General features: G+C 39.4%; 1 protein-coding gene across 3 annotated transcripts in view; it reads left to right on the top strand.

Annotated features, from left to right (window-relative positions):
• The first annotated feature begins 9,580 nt into the window (after positions 1-9,580).
• The window catches only part of UGT8 (UDP glycosyltransferase 8), a 43,786-nt gene continuing 35,709 nt past the window's right edge, over positions 9,581-17,657 (top strand). Inside the window, exon 1 of one of the 3 annotated variants that reach the window (XM_065736863.1) lies at positions 9,581-9,985. The gene's annotated coding sequence lies outside the window, so the exon portion shown is untranslated. Of the gene's footprint in view, positions 9,986-10,470; positions 10,526-17,657 lie in introns of those variants that run through there. The other 2 variants (XM_065736866.1, XM_065736864.1) reach the window with 2 other exon arrangements.

Below are 17,657 nucleotides of genomic sequence, written 5' to 3'. Positions count from 1 at the left end.
AATAAAGTTGTCGTGAAAGTAGTCTAACAGTGGAAAAATTTTTCCACTCAGGCTGTGGAATCACCATCCACAGAAGTGTCCAGAATTCAAGTGGACAGGCTCTGGGCATCAAACTCTAGTATGATCTGCTTTGAGTGGGGGCTGGACTGGATCAGCTCCTGACATTCCTTCCAACCTACATTATTATTATTCCCATGATCAAGGATGATTGTGCTACTGGTCATAGCTACTCGTGATAACACAATCTCTAGAACTTAATTCTAAAACTTCTGAAGCAACGTTAAGCAGCAGACCTCTCTTCTGCAGGAGGAAAATTCATTATGGTTTCCAAATGTTTAGACCTAGATGTAAAACATTTCTGTAATGGATTTAAGTACACTTTTCCATCCATATATAAAGCACACAAAGCAAAACAAACAAACAAACAAATAAATAAATAGATAGATAAACCCATTCAGGTTCCTCTCTTTCCTAGTACATTAAAGGCATAACAGGAGAAACTAAAGTGTAACAAGTCACTGTTACAAATACTGTGATCTACTTGCACACACTTTATATAGCCTTGGAATGAAACTAAGAGGAATCAATTTCCCTCATCAAGATGCTCAATATATAATTCAAAGTTCCCAAGAGACTTTTAATACAAATGCACATAGTCACAGACAATAGCTTCAGTTAAGTCACTAAAGATTCAGTGAAAGCCAGCATCATGCAGAAGAGTATTCACATGAGTAGGGCAACATATGGAACACATGGTTATAAGACAGCAAAGAAAGTTAGAGGTTTTCTGCTGAAAAATGCTTCAACTTCTCCCTTTATCACAAGTTAGGGCCAGCATCACTCCATCAGCAGTCATCTACCCATTCCACTGTTCCTGACATTTTAGTTTGCTTGATAATTACTACACAACCTTATCTTTGTTTATGAACTGACTATTTGTATGCAGATATAACGATGCTGGGTTGAACATAATTTATTTTCTTGTTCTGCTTGAAAAGAAATGAGGAATAAAGCAGAGGTCACATTTCCAGGTTCCAGATCTTAAGTACTTCAGATGTACAAGCTAAATTTTCACTGCATTCAAGCCAATGAGTACAGTTAATCTTTTCCATAACTAAAGAACAGAAAATGCATGCTTGTGACTTTAGAGAAGAGCAGCACAAAAAAAAAAAAAAAAAAAAAAGTTAACCATTGATCTAGTAGGTTTATCAAAAAGAAAATTAAGGTAACACAACCACTGTTTAAGATTTTTGATAATGTGATTGCAGCAATGCACAGCAATGAAGATATAGTAAAAAAACAGTATTGTCACAAAAATCTTAAGTAGTAATCAGTGTAGAAAATGTAGGTTCATGCTTGTTAGAAGTGATTAATGAATTTCTCTATGGGTCCAAGACAAACTTTCTCCTCCAGAAGGAGGAGAATGTGAAGAAAGATATCTTGAAAACAAAAGCACACAAAATGCTTATTCAAAAAAGGAATGTCTAGGCAGGTTTTGAACATCTCCAGAGAAAGAGACCCCACAGCCTCTCTGGGCAGCCTGTTCCACGGTTCTGTAACCCTTCCCGTGAAGAAATTTTTTCTCATGTTTATGCGGAATCTCCTATGTTCCAGCTTGTACTCACTGCCCCTTATCTTATAATTGGATGTCACTAAGAAGTAATTTAAATTGCATAGCATGCATTCCAAAATAACTGGCTATAAAAACAAGATGCAATCTTATTTGCACATAGCTGGCACCTCTAAAACAGATTTTGATTGTGGAATTTTAGAGTACGGTTGCATTCCTTACAGAAACAGAATAAAACACACTGCGATGCTTGTAGCAGGTAGATGTGCTGAAGGAAGGGAGACCAATCATTGGTATAATATGAAAACAGCTTCCACAGCACTCAGAAGAGAGTATAACAGAATGATTTTGTTACCAGGGCTGCATAAAATTAAGGAAGATGGCAAGTAGTTCACAGCAAGTACTACAACATGCAAAGATGAAATAGTGATAAGGAAAGTCCCTGAAGATGCATATTACTTGAGAAACTGAAGAAAAGGAACGACTTTCCTTTTTGGAAGTCTAGAGACAGGAAAGTCTAGGAAAGTCTGCTTCTCTAGACATGATACAAAATTTACTTCTACTGAGCTTAAAATGGTGGATGGTAGTGACTTCATTAAAACATTCTGGAAGTCTCTAACAGTGTTCACAGGAAGAAACAAATACACTAGTGAAGTATTCATTTGGAGTATGTGGCACGAGGATATGGCAGTGGCTACTGAAACACTGGGAAATTTCTTTTTGGTTTATCATTGGTACAGAGAGTGATTTTGGCATGTCTCCCACTAGACTCAATGAAGGAGTTGTAACAAGATTAACAGGCATTGCTAGTGAAGGCACACAGCTGTCACGAGGAATTTAACACTAGAAGATACTTCACTGTAGACCTGCTAAGATAAACTTACACCACATGAAACACCAAATATAGTCTTCATGCTTTGTGGACTTGCATCAGGGACTATATTTTATTACCTTAGCAGTTTTGATTCATCATTTCGTTGAAATGTTTTATTTTGTATATTAGTTGCTGGAAGTTGCTGCCCTCTACCTCTCCTGGCTTAATGTGAAAACAAGACACTGTATTTATATTAAATAATCACCTGGTGCTGGAGCTTGAACTCAAGATCTTTGACCTGTACCCTCTACCGATGTCCTAACAAGAAAAGTGAAGATTGTTTATTTTGTTTTCTCTTTCAACTTCTGAAAGTCTCTAGTCAACAATCCAGGATCAAAATAGACCTCCAGGTTAAGACTATTATCCTACTATTGCAGGAACTCAGTACCATAAATTATTCCAAAGGCTTATGAAGCTCATCTCAAAAACAGTATTTTTATGACAAATGGAAAGGTTAAAAAGAAATTAGAGTCATTACCAGTTTACCTAGTGTATGGAAACTGTTGAATCACAACCTGAACCCCTGAGTGATCACCTGAGGTGAGCACTGAGTCAGTCATGGGAGCACAGGTGAAGACAATTCAACTGTGTGACCAGAAGGGGTGGAGTCTGACTCCCCCTCTCCTAGACCCCATTTAAGGGCTGACCACTGGGGAAGGATCTCTTTGGAGATTGCTCCTCTGGAGTATCCTATTGTGAGTCTAGGACATAGATAAGTATTTTCCCTTTATTGTGATTGTCTCTTTTCCATCACAATAATGTCTAACTATACCATCTATAAAGAATCTTGGCTAAAATACCATTTGGTATTATTCATTCTGTTAACCTCACATCTTACACCTAGTAAAGTCTATATAAGCATGCAGCTAAGACATTCATATAAGTAAGACCTGAATTCTTTTCCAGAGGCTGTAAAACTTTTCAGCAAAAATTTCAGACAACAGTTGAGTGTCACCTTTGAGATAAAGACATAAGATCACAGAGCCCAATGCAGTTTTATTCATCTTACTACTCCAAGCTGAACAAAAAAACCCCACCAAACTACTCACCTCCATGACACAGAGGAGGTAATGCAGAATACGTTTGAGGGAGATGAATAATTATTTGTTCTGTCAGGCTTTCACCACTCTATGTTTAAGGCTGTGAACGTTCATTTATAAAACAAAACTGAACACATTCATAAACACACTGTATCCCACACCCCTGTCGATTATCCCCATATCAAATGACCAACTATATCTCAATTCAATACTTCCCTGAGTCCTTGCAGACACGTTAGCTCTATTCATTAGTCTTCTCTTTCAGGTGAGGTAATGAGAGCAAACAAGATGCAAACAAGTTTTTGGGTCTAGTGTTTTCTTTAGAAGGTGTGGTAAGACAGTGCTCTTATTAGGAAGAAATGTTGCAAGAACCAAATAAAATACTGTAATACCAGTAATACACTGGTTTGCTTGCTTTGTTACTTCCCCCCCCCCACCCCCCCGCCAAACAGAAAGACATTTTAGTAGAGCATATGAGCACTCTTAGTTATTTTAGTTATGGTATTAAGCTACCTGTCTTTTCTGTTTATAAAAGAAACCAACAGAAATCACAGCTTATTATCATGTAAGACTAAGTTATAATTCTATCAGCAAGCCTAATCAGTACTAAAGTCACATATCAAGGAAATATAAACATAAAACATATTCAGGCATCTTGTTGCACTGATTTACTCTGTTGGCATTCCAATTTTGAATTCAGTATTTATTAAAATACGCAGTTAGCATTAACCAAATTAATCTCTGAAAAAAGCAGGTTAGGAACAAAATTAGTACCAGCACTTTGGTAAGTATTGAGACAGCTTTTTTCCTTTTTTTTTTTTTTTTTTAAATCGTACTAGCACTTTGTAACCATTCCTTCATCTTTAACAAACTAATCAGATTAAGCAAGTCTCATAACATAATAAAACTTTGAATGTGGGACTTTGTAGTATCTTCTGATACTTTAAAATGGCAGAAGGCTATACTGCCAATATCTGTTATTTGTTCTCCTACTAAAGCTTGAAAAAAATAAAAACATAGCTCTTACCTTCTTTTAAGGAGGGTAAGAAGGGTTTTAGATGCTACTACTTGCACACACAGTTTGGAAACCTGAAAAATAACAAGTTACATTTGAAAATAATAGCACATTTTAACAGCAACTGAAATACACACACATTTAATCCAAACAGATTGTTTGTGAGTTTACATGAATTAGCTTGGTAAGTGATACAACAATCATTTGGCATTTCAAACTTCATCTGAATGATACTAATAGCATTTTAGTTTTTGGCACTAACTTGCATTGCCAAAGAATTAAAGAATCACAGCTTGATATAGAAGTTTATGGAAAGAAGCAATAAATAAACTGTGTAGGATTTTTGATGTGACAATTTTTTTTAATACATACTTAATTTCAATATTAGAAAAATCAGTAAAGCAAACAAACAAACAAAACCTGAGATAAAATTTGAACATCAATGCCAGTCCTGCTATTCTATATTTTTAATGCATGATATGCTGTTACTGCACTATTCGAGAGGGACCTGAGTACAATGACCAAGGAATAGTGTTAAAAGATGAACAATATACAGAACTGCACACACTTTGACCTGACTACAGTGAGTGACAGCTAAACGCAAAACAAGCAAATGAACAAAAACATACTCAGAATCAACAAATATCTGCACCACAGCCAGCTTCCCTACCTGCAATTACATTTCAGAGTGAAATCTACACTAACTTAAAACTTCAAAGTGATCAGAGATAAACATGCAGCTTAATTTTCTAGAGCTTAAATTTTGTAAAAACACACTTATCTCCATTTACTAGTAGTAAGAAAAACAAAAGTTGTTAGATTTTGCAAGTGCAATTTCATACACAGAATTTCACTGATACAAAGCTAAGACAAAAGATTCATGAGTACATGTGATGTTAAACTAAGAGTTCTCAGTAGAAGAAATACACTATGGGTGAGCCAAGCCTCTCTAGGTCACTGCTCGGTTTCTGACAGTAAAAAGAGAGAAGCCATTTCCTGTTATTAATTTCCTTATCTCACCCCTAGAATAAACACTTATTGTACCTCAACAGTTACAGTACAACCTGTGATGGTTGTTTACAGGCACGTAGCTTACACCTCCCTTCCTAACCATATTGAAACCACCTACCTCTACAATTTCCTTTGTAAAAAAGTAAGTACAGCTGCTTATTCAGAAGAACTTCCTTTCATATCTTTAATCTGTTTTGACACTTGTGACAGCACACATCACCTGTTTTTTGGATTTTAGAATCTAATGAATAACAGCTGTGTATCTATTTATTTCCTTCACAGTTTCATAAATCTTGACCATATCATACTCAGCTTTTTTCTTTCTACAAAGAAGAGTTTCTTTTTCTTCTGTTTCTACTCATGAGGGAACTGCTCAATTTCCTTAAACACTTAAAGTACTCTTCCCCATTAATTCTCTAGCAGTGTTATGTCCTTTGTATCAAAGAGCACTGAAGTGGAATTAATGGTTTTAAAAGAATTTTTATTAAAATTGTTCTGACCTTATTGACAAAAAATTCACACTCCAGACAAAATCTCAGAAATTTATACTACCGTCAGACAACAAATAGTCAAAGCTCAGAGCTTACTTAACTTTGTCTACAATGTTTCTTTCTTCCTTTAGTAAAGTTACTGTTCAAGGACTGAAAACTTATGTTTTGTAAACATACAGGCTGTACAGAGAGCAACTACAGCTGCATCACAAGTTTTTTTCTCCAACTGAAAAAGTGCTTGATTTGCAGCAGTTAACTAGAAATTATTATTTCAACCACTATTCAGAAATATATACCATTGCAGTAGTCTCCTACACCAGTAGAATAAACATCACTTTTGTGATATTTAGGATAATTAGGCCAAGTGTTGGCTACAGTAAAGGCACTCTTCCATACGTACACGTTTATTGTGTTTATATGCATCTCTGAAAAATGTCACATGATGTGGTAAGTACGTGTGGAATAGATGGTTGTCTGGCAACACTGCAATTAAATTAGATAATATGCATTCAAGATAATTAGATCCATCTGGAAAACTAGTAAAGGCAATAAAACTAAAAACTTATTTAAATATATGGTCTGCTTATGATCTTATACCAATTAACAAGCAAAATTAGCTAAAGCTATCTTAGATGAATCACATGGAGGGTTATGCTTTTATTTTGCTTGCAGAAATCCTTAAAATATGCACGCACATACATAAACAAAACAATCAATGTACGAGGAAACAGCACCTAAAGAATTGCTTGGGAATCATCACAGTCTGGGAATCTAGGGAATTACTTTCACCAACAGACCTGAGCAAATCAGAATAAAAGCAGCAGGGACATAATTCTTGATTGAATGTATATATATCACCCAGTCTAATCAACTAGTTCTGAAGATAAACAAATCCAGAATTAACAATTTTTATATTTTTATGGGGAAAATTCTAGTAGAAAGAAAATAGCTTGCAAACAGAAAACAGCCTTCTCTGGCAGCTTTCACTCTTACATTCATCCAACAGAACTAAGTTCTAAACCCCTCACAGAAATGCTTCATGTCAAAGGTTATGAGGTTGAAGGTTATTCAAAAACACAAAGTGCTTATTAGCCATGTAAAACAATGAAAATTTAAAAGTCTCCATATTTATAGCTTTTTGTGAATTTTCATTGTTTTATTATATTTTTATTTAATTTTCCTAATTAGGAATTCTGAGATTCCAAAACGTTTCTAACAAAACTTCTATGATACATTCTAAAATTTACCGAGTAACAACAATTTCAGGTTTTAATATTGTGCTGTACCTTAACTGTTTCCACAGCTAGTTTGCTATAAATACACGGTACATAACAAATAAAAGAAAGCGAAATACACACACAAAACTGCATTAGACACACTTTTTATTCCCAAAACTATCTGAAACTCACTTACATCTCTTTAATGATAAAACAAGTATATGGACATCACTAAAATGTACATCCCAAAGAAGGTCAGGGAATAAGATTGGAGCTGCCACGTACAAGACATCAATATTCCAGAGTGAAATACTACTTCATCTGCTAAGATCCCATAATTTGAGTTTCCAGGAGTGCCCAATATTTCTAGAAGATATTAAATTGTGACAGGTGAAACTTGTTATTACATAATAATTATCTTACTACTTATTAATTCTGGATTCAATTATTTTGTAAAATGATTGTGATGCATAAATGTAGAAGGTTTCATCTCAAACTGAACTGTACTTCTGTATTTAAAACTTAAATAAGGCAAGACAATCTATGTTTAGTACTTCTGTAGTCTTCTATGCCAGGAAAACCAATTATAGTCATTATGTGAGGTTACTTTCCCTGGACAAGTCAAAGAGATTCTGAAGATTCTGCTAATGTTCAAGCTTGATGACTGTCTTCTAAGCCAGAAGTCAGCTGCTCTAAGAGTAGGTATTATTTTTAGCATTACATACTGAGTATTTCGGTACTTCCCTTAAACAAAAAGTACTAACTTTGAAATACAAAACAGTTAAAAGCAAACTTATGTACACATCTGGCATCTAAACAAAAGCAAATCTGCAGTAGTATGTAACTATGACAGGCAAAGACCAAACAGTATCACATATTTTGCCTTGAAATACTTGCTAATGAGAGCTGGAATTCATGGAGCACTATGGAACTCATTTCCACTAAAGAAACATCACTACATAATAACAAAATAAATTTGAAATGCTATGAAGAAGCCATTAACGTGTTTATTTTCAACAAAATGTTTTAACTGATCTATGATGGTCTCTGGTCTGCTAAAGATGGGGAACTGGGAAGTCAGAACATAACAGAATTAAGGAGCTCCACCTTGTTGAAACAAGCTTGCATCATGCACACATAAGGGACCTTTAAGTTCAGATCCTGATTTGTAGAAGCTTGCCTATACTTAACCTGAAAGTCAGATGCCACTATTAGCTTGTAGCTAATATCCTCTGAAACTTAATACCTTATTTAATCTTAATTAGATATCATACAGGACATGAGATTTCAGAAAATTTAATTATTTGTTTTATACTTGAAAACTTCAGGAGGTCTTAAAAGACTGTGATGAGCACCATAAGGTGGTGTAAGTCCTAAATAAACTGGACTGATAAACAAACCTTGCATTTTCTTTCTCAAGCCACCATTACAAGAAAGGAGATCAATCTAAAGCTTATTTGTTTGTTTGTTTTAATAATGAATTGTTTTACCTAACCTAAAAAAGGATTATAAATTTAATTAACTTTCTTGCTTTGACTGATGAGACTTAAAACTTCACTTTTATCAAAGGAGTAACTTGATCTCCTGTCAAACCAGAAAGAGCATCTGAACTTCAATGGGAAGAAGGTGCTTATCTTGATGAGTCTATAAAACATTTTTGGAGCTACAACTCGATCAGGACAAAAGTTTTGGTGTTGAAAGGTACGTGGCAGACGGGGGAGTCCCGTTCTCTTAAGTAATACTGCTCTTACCATTAGTATTTAAGCTTCGCCAGGTGATCGCTTGGACGCCTCCTGGTATTTTTTTTTTTCACCAGGATGACAGAAAACAAGAGGTAAGAGAGCACTACATCATTTCAGTCAGCTTTTCCCCAGCAGGGACCAAGAGCTGTCGTAAGCTGAACGCGCATTCCTGGAGGAGAAAGAAATAAGGGGTATCACTCAAGTAGCTGGAATCAATTAGGCAACTGTGCTTAGCTCTATCGAACCGGGAATTCAGGCTCGAGGATCCCTGGAGTGCTTGTGCGTTTTGTTTTCAACAGATCCCGCAGGCAACGAAAAGGCTAACAGGCACTGAGGTAGAGCTCAGCCCTTGCAGTTACGATGAGCGGAGATTAGGAGGAGTTCTGTTTCTCGCCCCGCCAACCCTCCACGCTTCGCAGCTCGTGCTCCCCCACCCCTCAGCACTCTCCGGTCAGGCGCGGCTTCGCGCTCACCTCGCACGGCCGCGGCCTCCCCGCCGCGCCCGGACTGATTGGCGGAGCGCGGCCGAGTCCCACCCGCCAGAGGCGGGCGCAGGACACCTGCCCCGCCGGCAGCTCGCCGCCGTCCTGGGAAGCGGGCAGTGCATGGGGCGGGAGGGCGCCCGGGGAGCGGGAGAGCGGCTCTCCGTAGCGGCGAGGGGCAGGGCCGAGGGGCGGCCGCTCTCTGCGTGCCCGAGGGCATCTCCGGAGGGTCGACGGCGGCGCCGGTGCATGCGTCCGGCGGGCGGGCGGCAGCGCGGTGGGGCCGAGCGGGGGCGGAGGAAAGTGATGAGAAGTTGAGGGAGGACGGAGCGCCGCAGGGACAGCCCGGCAGGTGCAGCAGTGCCGGGGCGGAGGGGCTCCGGCGGGAGCAGGGCCTCACCTCAGGCCGGGCCGGACGGAGCCGCGCGCCTCGCTCGGCTGAAGGCGAAGAGCGGCAGCGGAGCCCCGAACGGCGGTTCGCCCCGGTCCTCGGCTTATTATCAGAGGCAGCGACGCGGAGAAGCGGCCCCCGAGGAGAGAGCGGTGAGGGAGCTCGGGAACTGCCCGCAGGCAGCGTGGTGCGGCCCCGGGCTTCGGCGGCCCCGAGGCGTAGGGCTCGCTGCCTGGGCGGGAGGGAGGAGGGCGGCTTTCGTGTCACCTTGCCGCTCTCCGTTCTCCCATCTCTCCGTCCTCGCCTCGCACCGCCGCGCTGCGGAGGGAGGAGGGCGGCCGCCGCGAGAGCCGCGGGCGGGTCGCGGTGTCCCGCAGCAGCGGGAGCGACGCGGAGGGGACGCCGCGCCCTTGCGGGGTGTCCTGAGGGTTTGAGGGCGAGAAGGAAGTTGTCGTCCCTCTCCGCCCGTAGACGCTGCCCTGAGCAGGGTTCCAAGGGAGGAGGGCTGGACGCGGGCGCCGCACCTGCGAGGCACACAGCGGGCAGCGCGCGCCCAGGCCAACCAACGGCCGCCGCGCCCGGCAGGTGTCCGCCCCGCCCCGAGCTGCCTGGGCGCGGGAACGGGCCGCTAACGCCTCTGCTGTCGGTTCCGCAGCCCAGGGAACGCGCTGGGGAAAAGTTTGGAGAGCGAAGTAAGCGGCGGCGGGGCGGGCTGGGAGGGAAACGCCGCGGCTCGGCGTTACCTGGGAGCGGGTGCGGGGCTGCCGCCCTCGGGGCTTCCCTGCCGCTTCTACGTTAACTAGGTGGCGCGGTTTCCTGGCCCTTGGTGTTGTAATGAGGGACTGTCATCGACGGGCCCTGAGGGTGTGTTATGTAAGACTGGGGACGTTTCCTTCCCTTCGCGTTACGGAGCCGTGCTCAGGCGTTGGGTTTGGGACCCGTCCCTCCCTGCGCCGAGTAGTTGGCTGTGAGTGCGCTCAGTTTGGGCCCGAGCTGCTCGTCCTGGGAGGAAGAACGCTGCGGGAGTGCTGCGGTTCCTCCCCGCCGCCCCTGGGAGGGAAGACAAGGGCTGAGCCTGAAACGCGCACCCATCGTGTCAGCGAAGTCACGGTATTTAGGCGGGCGCTAAATGGTGTCTTGTCCTTATGACCTGTTTACGCACTTATTGTAGTATGACTGCGGAACAGTAGGAAACGCTGAAGACAACAGTATGTGGGCTATTTTGTGTGCTCGTTGGAGTTGCCTCTGGTAGAAGAGCAGTGGATGACTTCAGTAGAAGAGGTTTTTAGAGGATTTTCTCCCACAGCGAGCACCTTGAGAGCACTATTTTTCTTTTTCATACTTATACTAGGGGACTTGATCTGGGAAGCAATATGTGTTAACATCAGTTGTTTCTATACTTTACAGATGGTCAGGGTTAACACTTCCTATCTGGAATGGCCTGCCTGCTTTTCCGAGCAGTTATCACACAAGGTCACTTATGTATTTTAGCTGAGCTAGTTTTATAGCACTGACATAACTTTGTCTGCTGTTAACCTTTACTTCACATTCCCTTGGTTTTGTTCTTCTATTTCAACCATCGCTCCAGGCTGGATACTGCTGTGACTTTTTTTTTTTGTAAGCTACTAACCAATTCATGCTAGAGTTCTAAGCTATTTCATGTAGTTGTGAACTACTCTTGTTGGAAGAGGTACCTGTAAAATGCTAGGCAGTGAGTACTTGGCCTGAAGCTGTTGCTTTTTGTTTGTGACCTCTATGCAATGTTTTGTTACTAACAGAAGTTTATTTACATGAAACAAGAAAATATATCGCTTTGTGTCTGTTAAGTGACTTTAAGGTGGGACTTTATAAATACCCCTGATATTTCATGTTCTTAAAGCACTGAGCAGTTGCATTGTTTTGAAATAGGGTTTGGGTGGAGAAATGTATGGGGTTAACAAAGGGTGGAAGGGAGGTTCAGAGACAGTGTCTCCTGATTCTGCCTAGGGCTGAGCTCTGCAGGAGTCTCCTCCCTACCTGTGCAAGCAGGGTGGAGGGCCACTGCTGCACCAAGTCACTGGTGACTTAGCAGTGGATCAGGTCTGTGTGCTGGTGGCACCTCCAGGCTAGTGACTGCTGCTGGCTCTTGTAGTTCACTGGGTTTGGGATTAAGCCAGGGCTCGATTTGGGATTGGTGCCCTGTAGTAAACAGACAATTTAGTTACTGCTTAAGAGAAACTGGAGAGAGTAGGGGACTACTAGGTCAATGAGATGCCATATTTAATGCCATATTTACCACATCTAGAACACATAAGAGATTATGCTGTACGTCTTGTCATCTCTTTGGGAAGATAATAATCGTAATGGATTTACTTAGAGGAGTTGTACTGATGTAGTAAATGAATGCTGGAGAGTGCTATCTATCATGGCAACATAGTCAAAGCAGTTTGTAGTGAATGTTGCCATAACTTTCTGCCATATATACTTTGCTACAGATGGGTTTGATTGATTTCTAGTAATTTATTTTGTTTACAGGGCTAGGAAAAAAGAATTATCAGTCTTCTTCCTGTGGTAGGTGTGTTACTACATACACAGACATTGGGTAAGGAAGTACTGTGGTAAGCCTCATCATATGCAGAATGATGCCACTGAGCATGGTTATTATGTGTGCTTGTTGAGCGTTGCAGAGAAAATATGTTTAAGAGAATTCTCCTAGCAATTCAAATATTTTTGACAATTAAACTAATAACTAATAAAAATCACATTCTGACTTCATTAGTTTCTAGTTGACCTTCCTCAACATGAAGTACATCGCTTCTGGCTTCATCAGCTGAACTTTTTATTGCCATAACTTTCTTCACGTGTTCCACTTTGAGTTCATTAAGGCTTTTCTTTTTGTGTTGGTGTGTTAGTCAGCTTCCTTCCTTCGGAACAGTACCAAGGACTCACATCAGCTTACTTCATCTTGAATGATCTCCTTATCAGTTATTTACTAGAAAAGTCCAACTACAGTTTTAAAAGCTGTTGAGATGTTTGTTGTAACACTTGGAAGAAGTGCTTACTAAATTAAATATCTTGGCAGATTTTAACATAAATGCTTTTATTGCTATTTCCGTATTATAGAGTAGTATTTAAAAAAAGAATTGTTTTAGGCATGCTGATACATTAAAAGCATTTGAAATCATTTGTCCTCTCTTAAAAGAATAAAACTTACTTGAAGAGTTTTTAGCATGAATTCATTTTATTTTTTCTTAAACATACAGATCAAAGTGTCGTTTATGAATGGGTATTACAGGGGTCTGGCTTTTTCCCCAAGGTTGGCTGTATTTGCACTGAATTTTCAGGCCTTGTGACACGTAAGGGTTTATGGACCCTTTGACAAAGTATTTCTAGTATTTCATGGTTTGTAACATCTAGGATGTACACATGTCAAAAGCACAGTGTGAGATACTATGAACACTACTTAGTGGGGAAAAAAGTATAAAATGTGTTGTAACTTTCTAAATAAAATTCAATTCATTAAAAATTTTACTAGTTCTTCTTTTTTTTTCTATATAATGTTTTGTCATCTAATAGCCAAAAGAACTTTATTTACTAAAAGTCCCAGTCAGCTTTCCTCTTTATGCTGCTGTGTACCAACACCATTATACTTAGTATTTTTATTTTGCTAGTTTTATGGCAGTTTTTTGCTGCAGTTCTCTATTTGGAGCCAGTGTACCGAACAAGCAGTCCTCTTGGAAGCTTTGAAAACTTTTATTGGTTTGTCCTACAGTCTTATGCGTTCTTAATCCCTAAACTTGGGAAGACATGACATGGTTTTATGAAATGATATATACCAGGGACTAAGAGACATGCATAGCATCTATATTGATTTTTGAACTTTTGGAAAGAGTATATACTAGGTCAGTTTAAAAAAAAATAACATGATCAAATTTAAAAAAAACAAGCAAACAAAAACCCCAAAAAACAGGAAATGTAACAATTGTGAATTAGGGAGCTAAGGAGGAGTTGAAAGACAGTGTAGGTTTTTGTTTTCTACCTAGAGTTGTAACAAGTCAGGTTATCTCGTTACTGCAACTTCTCTTAAGTAGCACAGTTGTCATGCACATAATTTTTTGTAATACAAAAATAAACAAATACAGCTTTCTTTATGTTCTTTCCTTCTATGAATGGATCACTCAGCTTTATGAGAAGTGAGTGACTTAAGACAGTTTTTCCTTCCTACTCAGCAACTGAAGGCAGAATTTAATGAGAAGTGCTGGGCCAGCTTCAGGTTCTGAGCTGAGTTGGAAATGAGTGCTGATGCCCTGGGGAAACAACATCTTTTTTAGAAGAAGAAAACAATTTGACAGAGATTCTTTCAGTATATTTAAGGGGAGGTAGTGATGTGAATGTAGAAGGTGGAGTTCCTTAATTTAAGACACTGTATTCTGTTAAGGAAATTGTTTTCAACTGTAAATCAATAGCAGTCTTTAGCAAATTGGTATTTCATACATTTGTTATGCTGGAGGATTGAGTGTATTGTTCTAACAACTTTCAAATATTAAATCTGTAATTCAAGGACTGGGAGATGAGTGTGTTTTAATCAGTCTTCCAATTTTTTTTGTTTTGTTTTTTAATTTCTTAACTCAGAAGTCATTTGACTTTCATGTAAGTCAAATGAATAAGGCTTTGTAATTTAATGCCAATAACATCAATTTATAAAATCCAGCTTACTAAAAAAGAGTCTGTAAAATTTTTCAACAAAAACATGGCTAGTGCTTGTGTTGGTTCTTATTTCCTTAACTTTCCTTCTCAGGACATCTGTTGTCCTTCTGATTTAATGTTTAAAATGAGAGATTTTGAAATTCAGAAGAAAATCAGATATTTCCTAGTTTATGCTAATAGATCCATCAGTGAAGTATATCTGTCTGAATGAAATGTGGGTTAAAACCAGGAATTTTGAACAGAACAGCATGGTGGATAATGGTAAAATTCACAAAGCGTTTAGGTGTACAGCTTGCTTTTCAGGTTGAAATTGGAAGTACAGCTGAGAAGCCTGTATACAGCAGCTGACAAACTCAGCGTAGCTAGATGTAGCTTGAAGCATCTGGGATCTACGCTTTTGTATGCAGTAGTGTGTTTTGCCTGTTGGCAACACCATTCTGAACACACTGAGATTATAGGTAGTAATTCATTTGAACTCCATTTGTTTCATGGGAAGAAGTGTTCCTTCTTCCTCCACAACAGTTTGATTAAAATGTTACTAAGATGAAACATGGTAAAGTCATGCAAGGAATAACAGTGCAAACGTAGTAGATGTGCCAAGTACATTAATGTTTCATATTTTCAGAAACTATATGATGAAATATTATTTCAAAAGAGTACTTAATTGTTTGGTTTCTCCCTTCCTACTCTCTTAGTATCCAGTACTGAGCTGCAGTAATAGTTTGCTGTATTGTTTTCAGATCAGTACGCATTGCAACTTTTTTATAGGATAACTGTTAAGAGGATATAGGTAATGTGTGCAGGCAGCTAAATGTTTATTTTGTGTATTTGCTTGCAAAGTCATCAGTTTTGCTTCAACTCTTAAGCGATGAACTTTTTTTTTTTTTTTTACTAGCTTGAGTGCTGAGACATAGTACTTAGACTTTAGTAGTGGTATCTTTAAGTGCATTCTTGACTTGAAGGTTGTTGCCATTGAAGATCCCGTGGCAGTACTCAGCGTAGAGCACGTGCTGGAGATAGCAGCACCTCTGCAGTGGTTTCACTTGGGAGAATCAAGGACTCAACCAATTGTGGTGTCTACAGAGTCAGCAGGTGCACAGAATTACAGAAACGCTGGCTAGAAGGGTCACTGGATGTTCTTACACGAATTTCCACTCAGTGCAGGATTGCTGACAACATATGAGGGGGTCAGCTTTGGCTTTTTCACCCAAGTTCTGAATATGTCTGAGGATGGAAATTCCACAACCTCTCTCATAACCTTTTATAGTGTCCTACTACTTTTCTAAGGGGAAAAATGTCTCTAGTGCCTGTCTCAACTTGTTAAGCTGCAGTTTGTTTCCGCTGTTCCCTCCAGTAATTGCAAACTGATAGCAGAGGAGTTTGGCTGTGAAGCTAAGGGGGAATATGTGACAAGGTGGATTGGATGAGCTAGAAAAAGTGTGTATTCTGATCACAGCTTTTTCTTTCTTTTCTTTTTCTTTTCTTTTCTTTTTTTTTTTTTTAACAGAACATTGTACCTATCAGTTTGCCACCTGATTGGTGAAATGGAATTTGTATCTGCTCCTGATGGTCCTGAGGGCATCTGCTGAAATTAAGTCTTTTGGTTGTGGGCTGTTGGTAGCCCTGGCTGCAAAAGCTCTTGTGGTGTAAGAGGTGCATTTATTCTTCAGACAAGAAGAGGGCTGCACCGATACTCCATGAAGTGAGCTACAGGCTGTGTGAATCTTGCTGCTACTCTATACCTTGCAGTAAAATGAGATCTGAATCTCTTCAGTTTTCTTCTAGGATTCTCTTCTACTAAGCTTGTTATACCTGAGGGACATTGGAGAACTCATAATTTAGACCACTGTCTAAATAAAAGGTGTGTACTAATGTTCTGTAAATACAGATAAAGATTTCTTGTAGAATTAGATCCTTGATTAAGCCTTGCTGGTCACTGGAAGAATGTTTTTGCCTGTTCTGGGATATTTCAGTGAGATCAAAGAAACTGAATCTTCAGAAGTGTGTTTGTATGTATGATGTTTGATACTTGGACACAGAAATATCTCAAAAAACTGAGCAAAGTGCTCGTGGGAAGTTCTCTTTCTAGAAATTGTTTGTCCTAGCAATCAACGATAGGAAATTTGATATTATTTTAGTCTCTTGACTGGGTCGGCCAGCATGGTGTCTGGGGAAGCTATTACTTGTGGAATCTAAAAGTCTGTAAGTCAGCACGTTGGTAGTATAAGTATTGTGAGAACTTGCATGGAAACTTGCCCAAGCACATTTGTATGGCAGCTTTACATTACGCTCTTCAACTATTCATGGAGATGTATTTTTAATTACTCTACCTTGTGATAGTTTAGGAAGTGTGCAGTTTATTTGTCAATTAACTTTATTTTCATGAAAGCGCATTCAAGATGGGGAGACTCTGAATAAATTATTGTAATCTCACTTATTGTTGATCAGCTATTGCACTGTTACTGTAACTTTTAACCTATTTGTTATTGAAATAATAGCATACAGTAGGGCTGTAGTTAAGAGTATGTAGTTGTTGTAAGCCACTATCAATGTTTGTTATTACACAGTGATAATATTCAACAAGTTGCAGTTGCTTTCCAGAAGTGAGGGAAGATAGTTCCAACTTCTTCAAAGTCCAGTGAGTAAGGATGGGTGCACCTGTGCCCATCTGGATGGTTTGTTGTTTATTTGTTTGACATCAACACTGACCTCTGTGAATCAAATTGGTCTTTGAAGATACGAGTCATCACTATCTCAGCTCTCTGCTACTGTTAGATATAAGTCTTGTTTTTTTCTTTCATGTTTGTAAATTAACCAGTTGTACTTACTTCCTCTTAGGATCTTAACCACTTTTATTAAACAAAACAAAAACAAGGAAAACACCAAAGTTTAGCTTCAGATTTTTCCTTTCTGAAGGCGTAATACAGTTTTAGTCCACTACTGATATTAGAAATCAGTGGGAAGCTTTTGTGTATTTAAAAATGTTTATACAGCTACTGGAAAAAAAAAACAAAAAACAAAACCCTCAACTCTTGTGCACGTGCAGTCTGCACCTCTTAAGTAGGTTCCCAAGTTGTTTTTTGTCTTCTCTCATTCCAGTAGGATTTTAATATTAGAAGCTATGAGCATTAACTTAAG

Source organism: Cyrtonyx montezumae, unplaced genomic scaffold (genome assembly GCF_038088225.1).
Source record: "Cyrtonyx montezumae isolate F1298 unplaced genomic scaffold, pur_monq_1.0 scaffold_2, whole genome shotgun sequence".
In the NCBI taxonomy this organism is placed as follows: Eukaryota; Metazoa; Chordata; class Aves; order Galliformes; family Odontophoridae; genus Cyrtonyx; species Cyrtonyx montezumae.
Note: the sequence above shows the minus strand (reverse complement) of the source record. Positions and strands in the feature narration are given on the sequence as shown.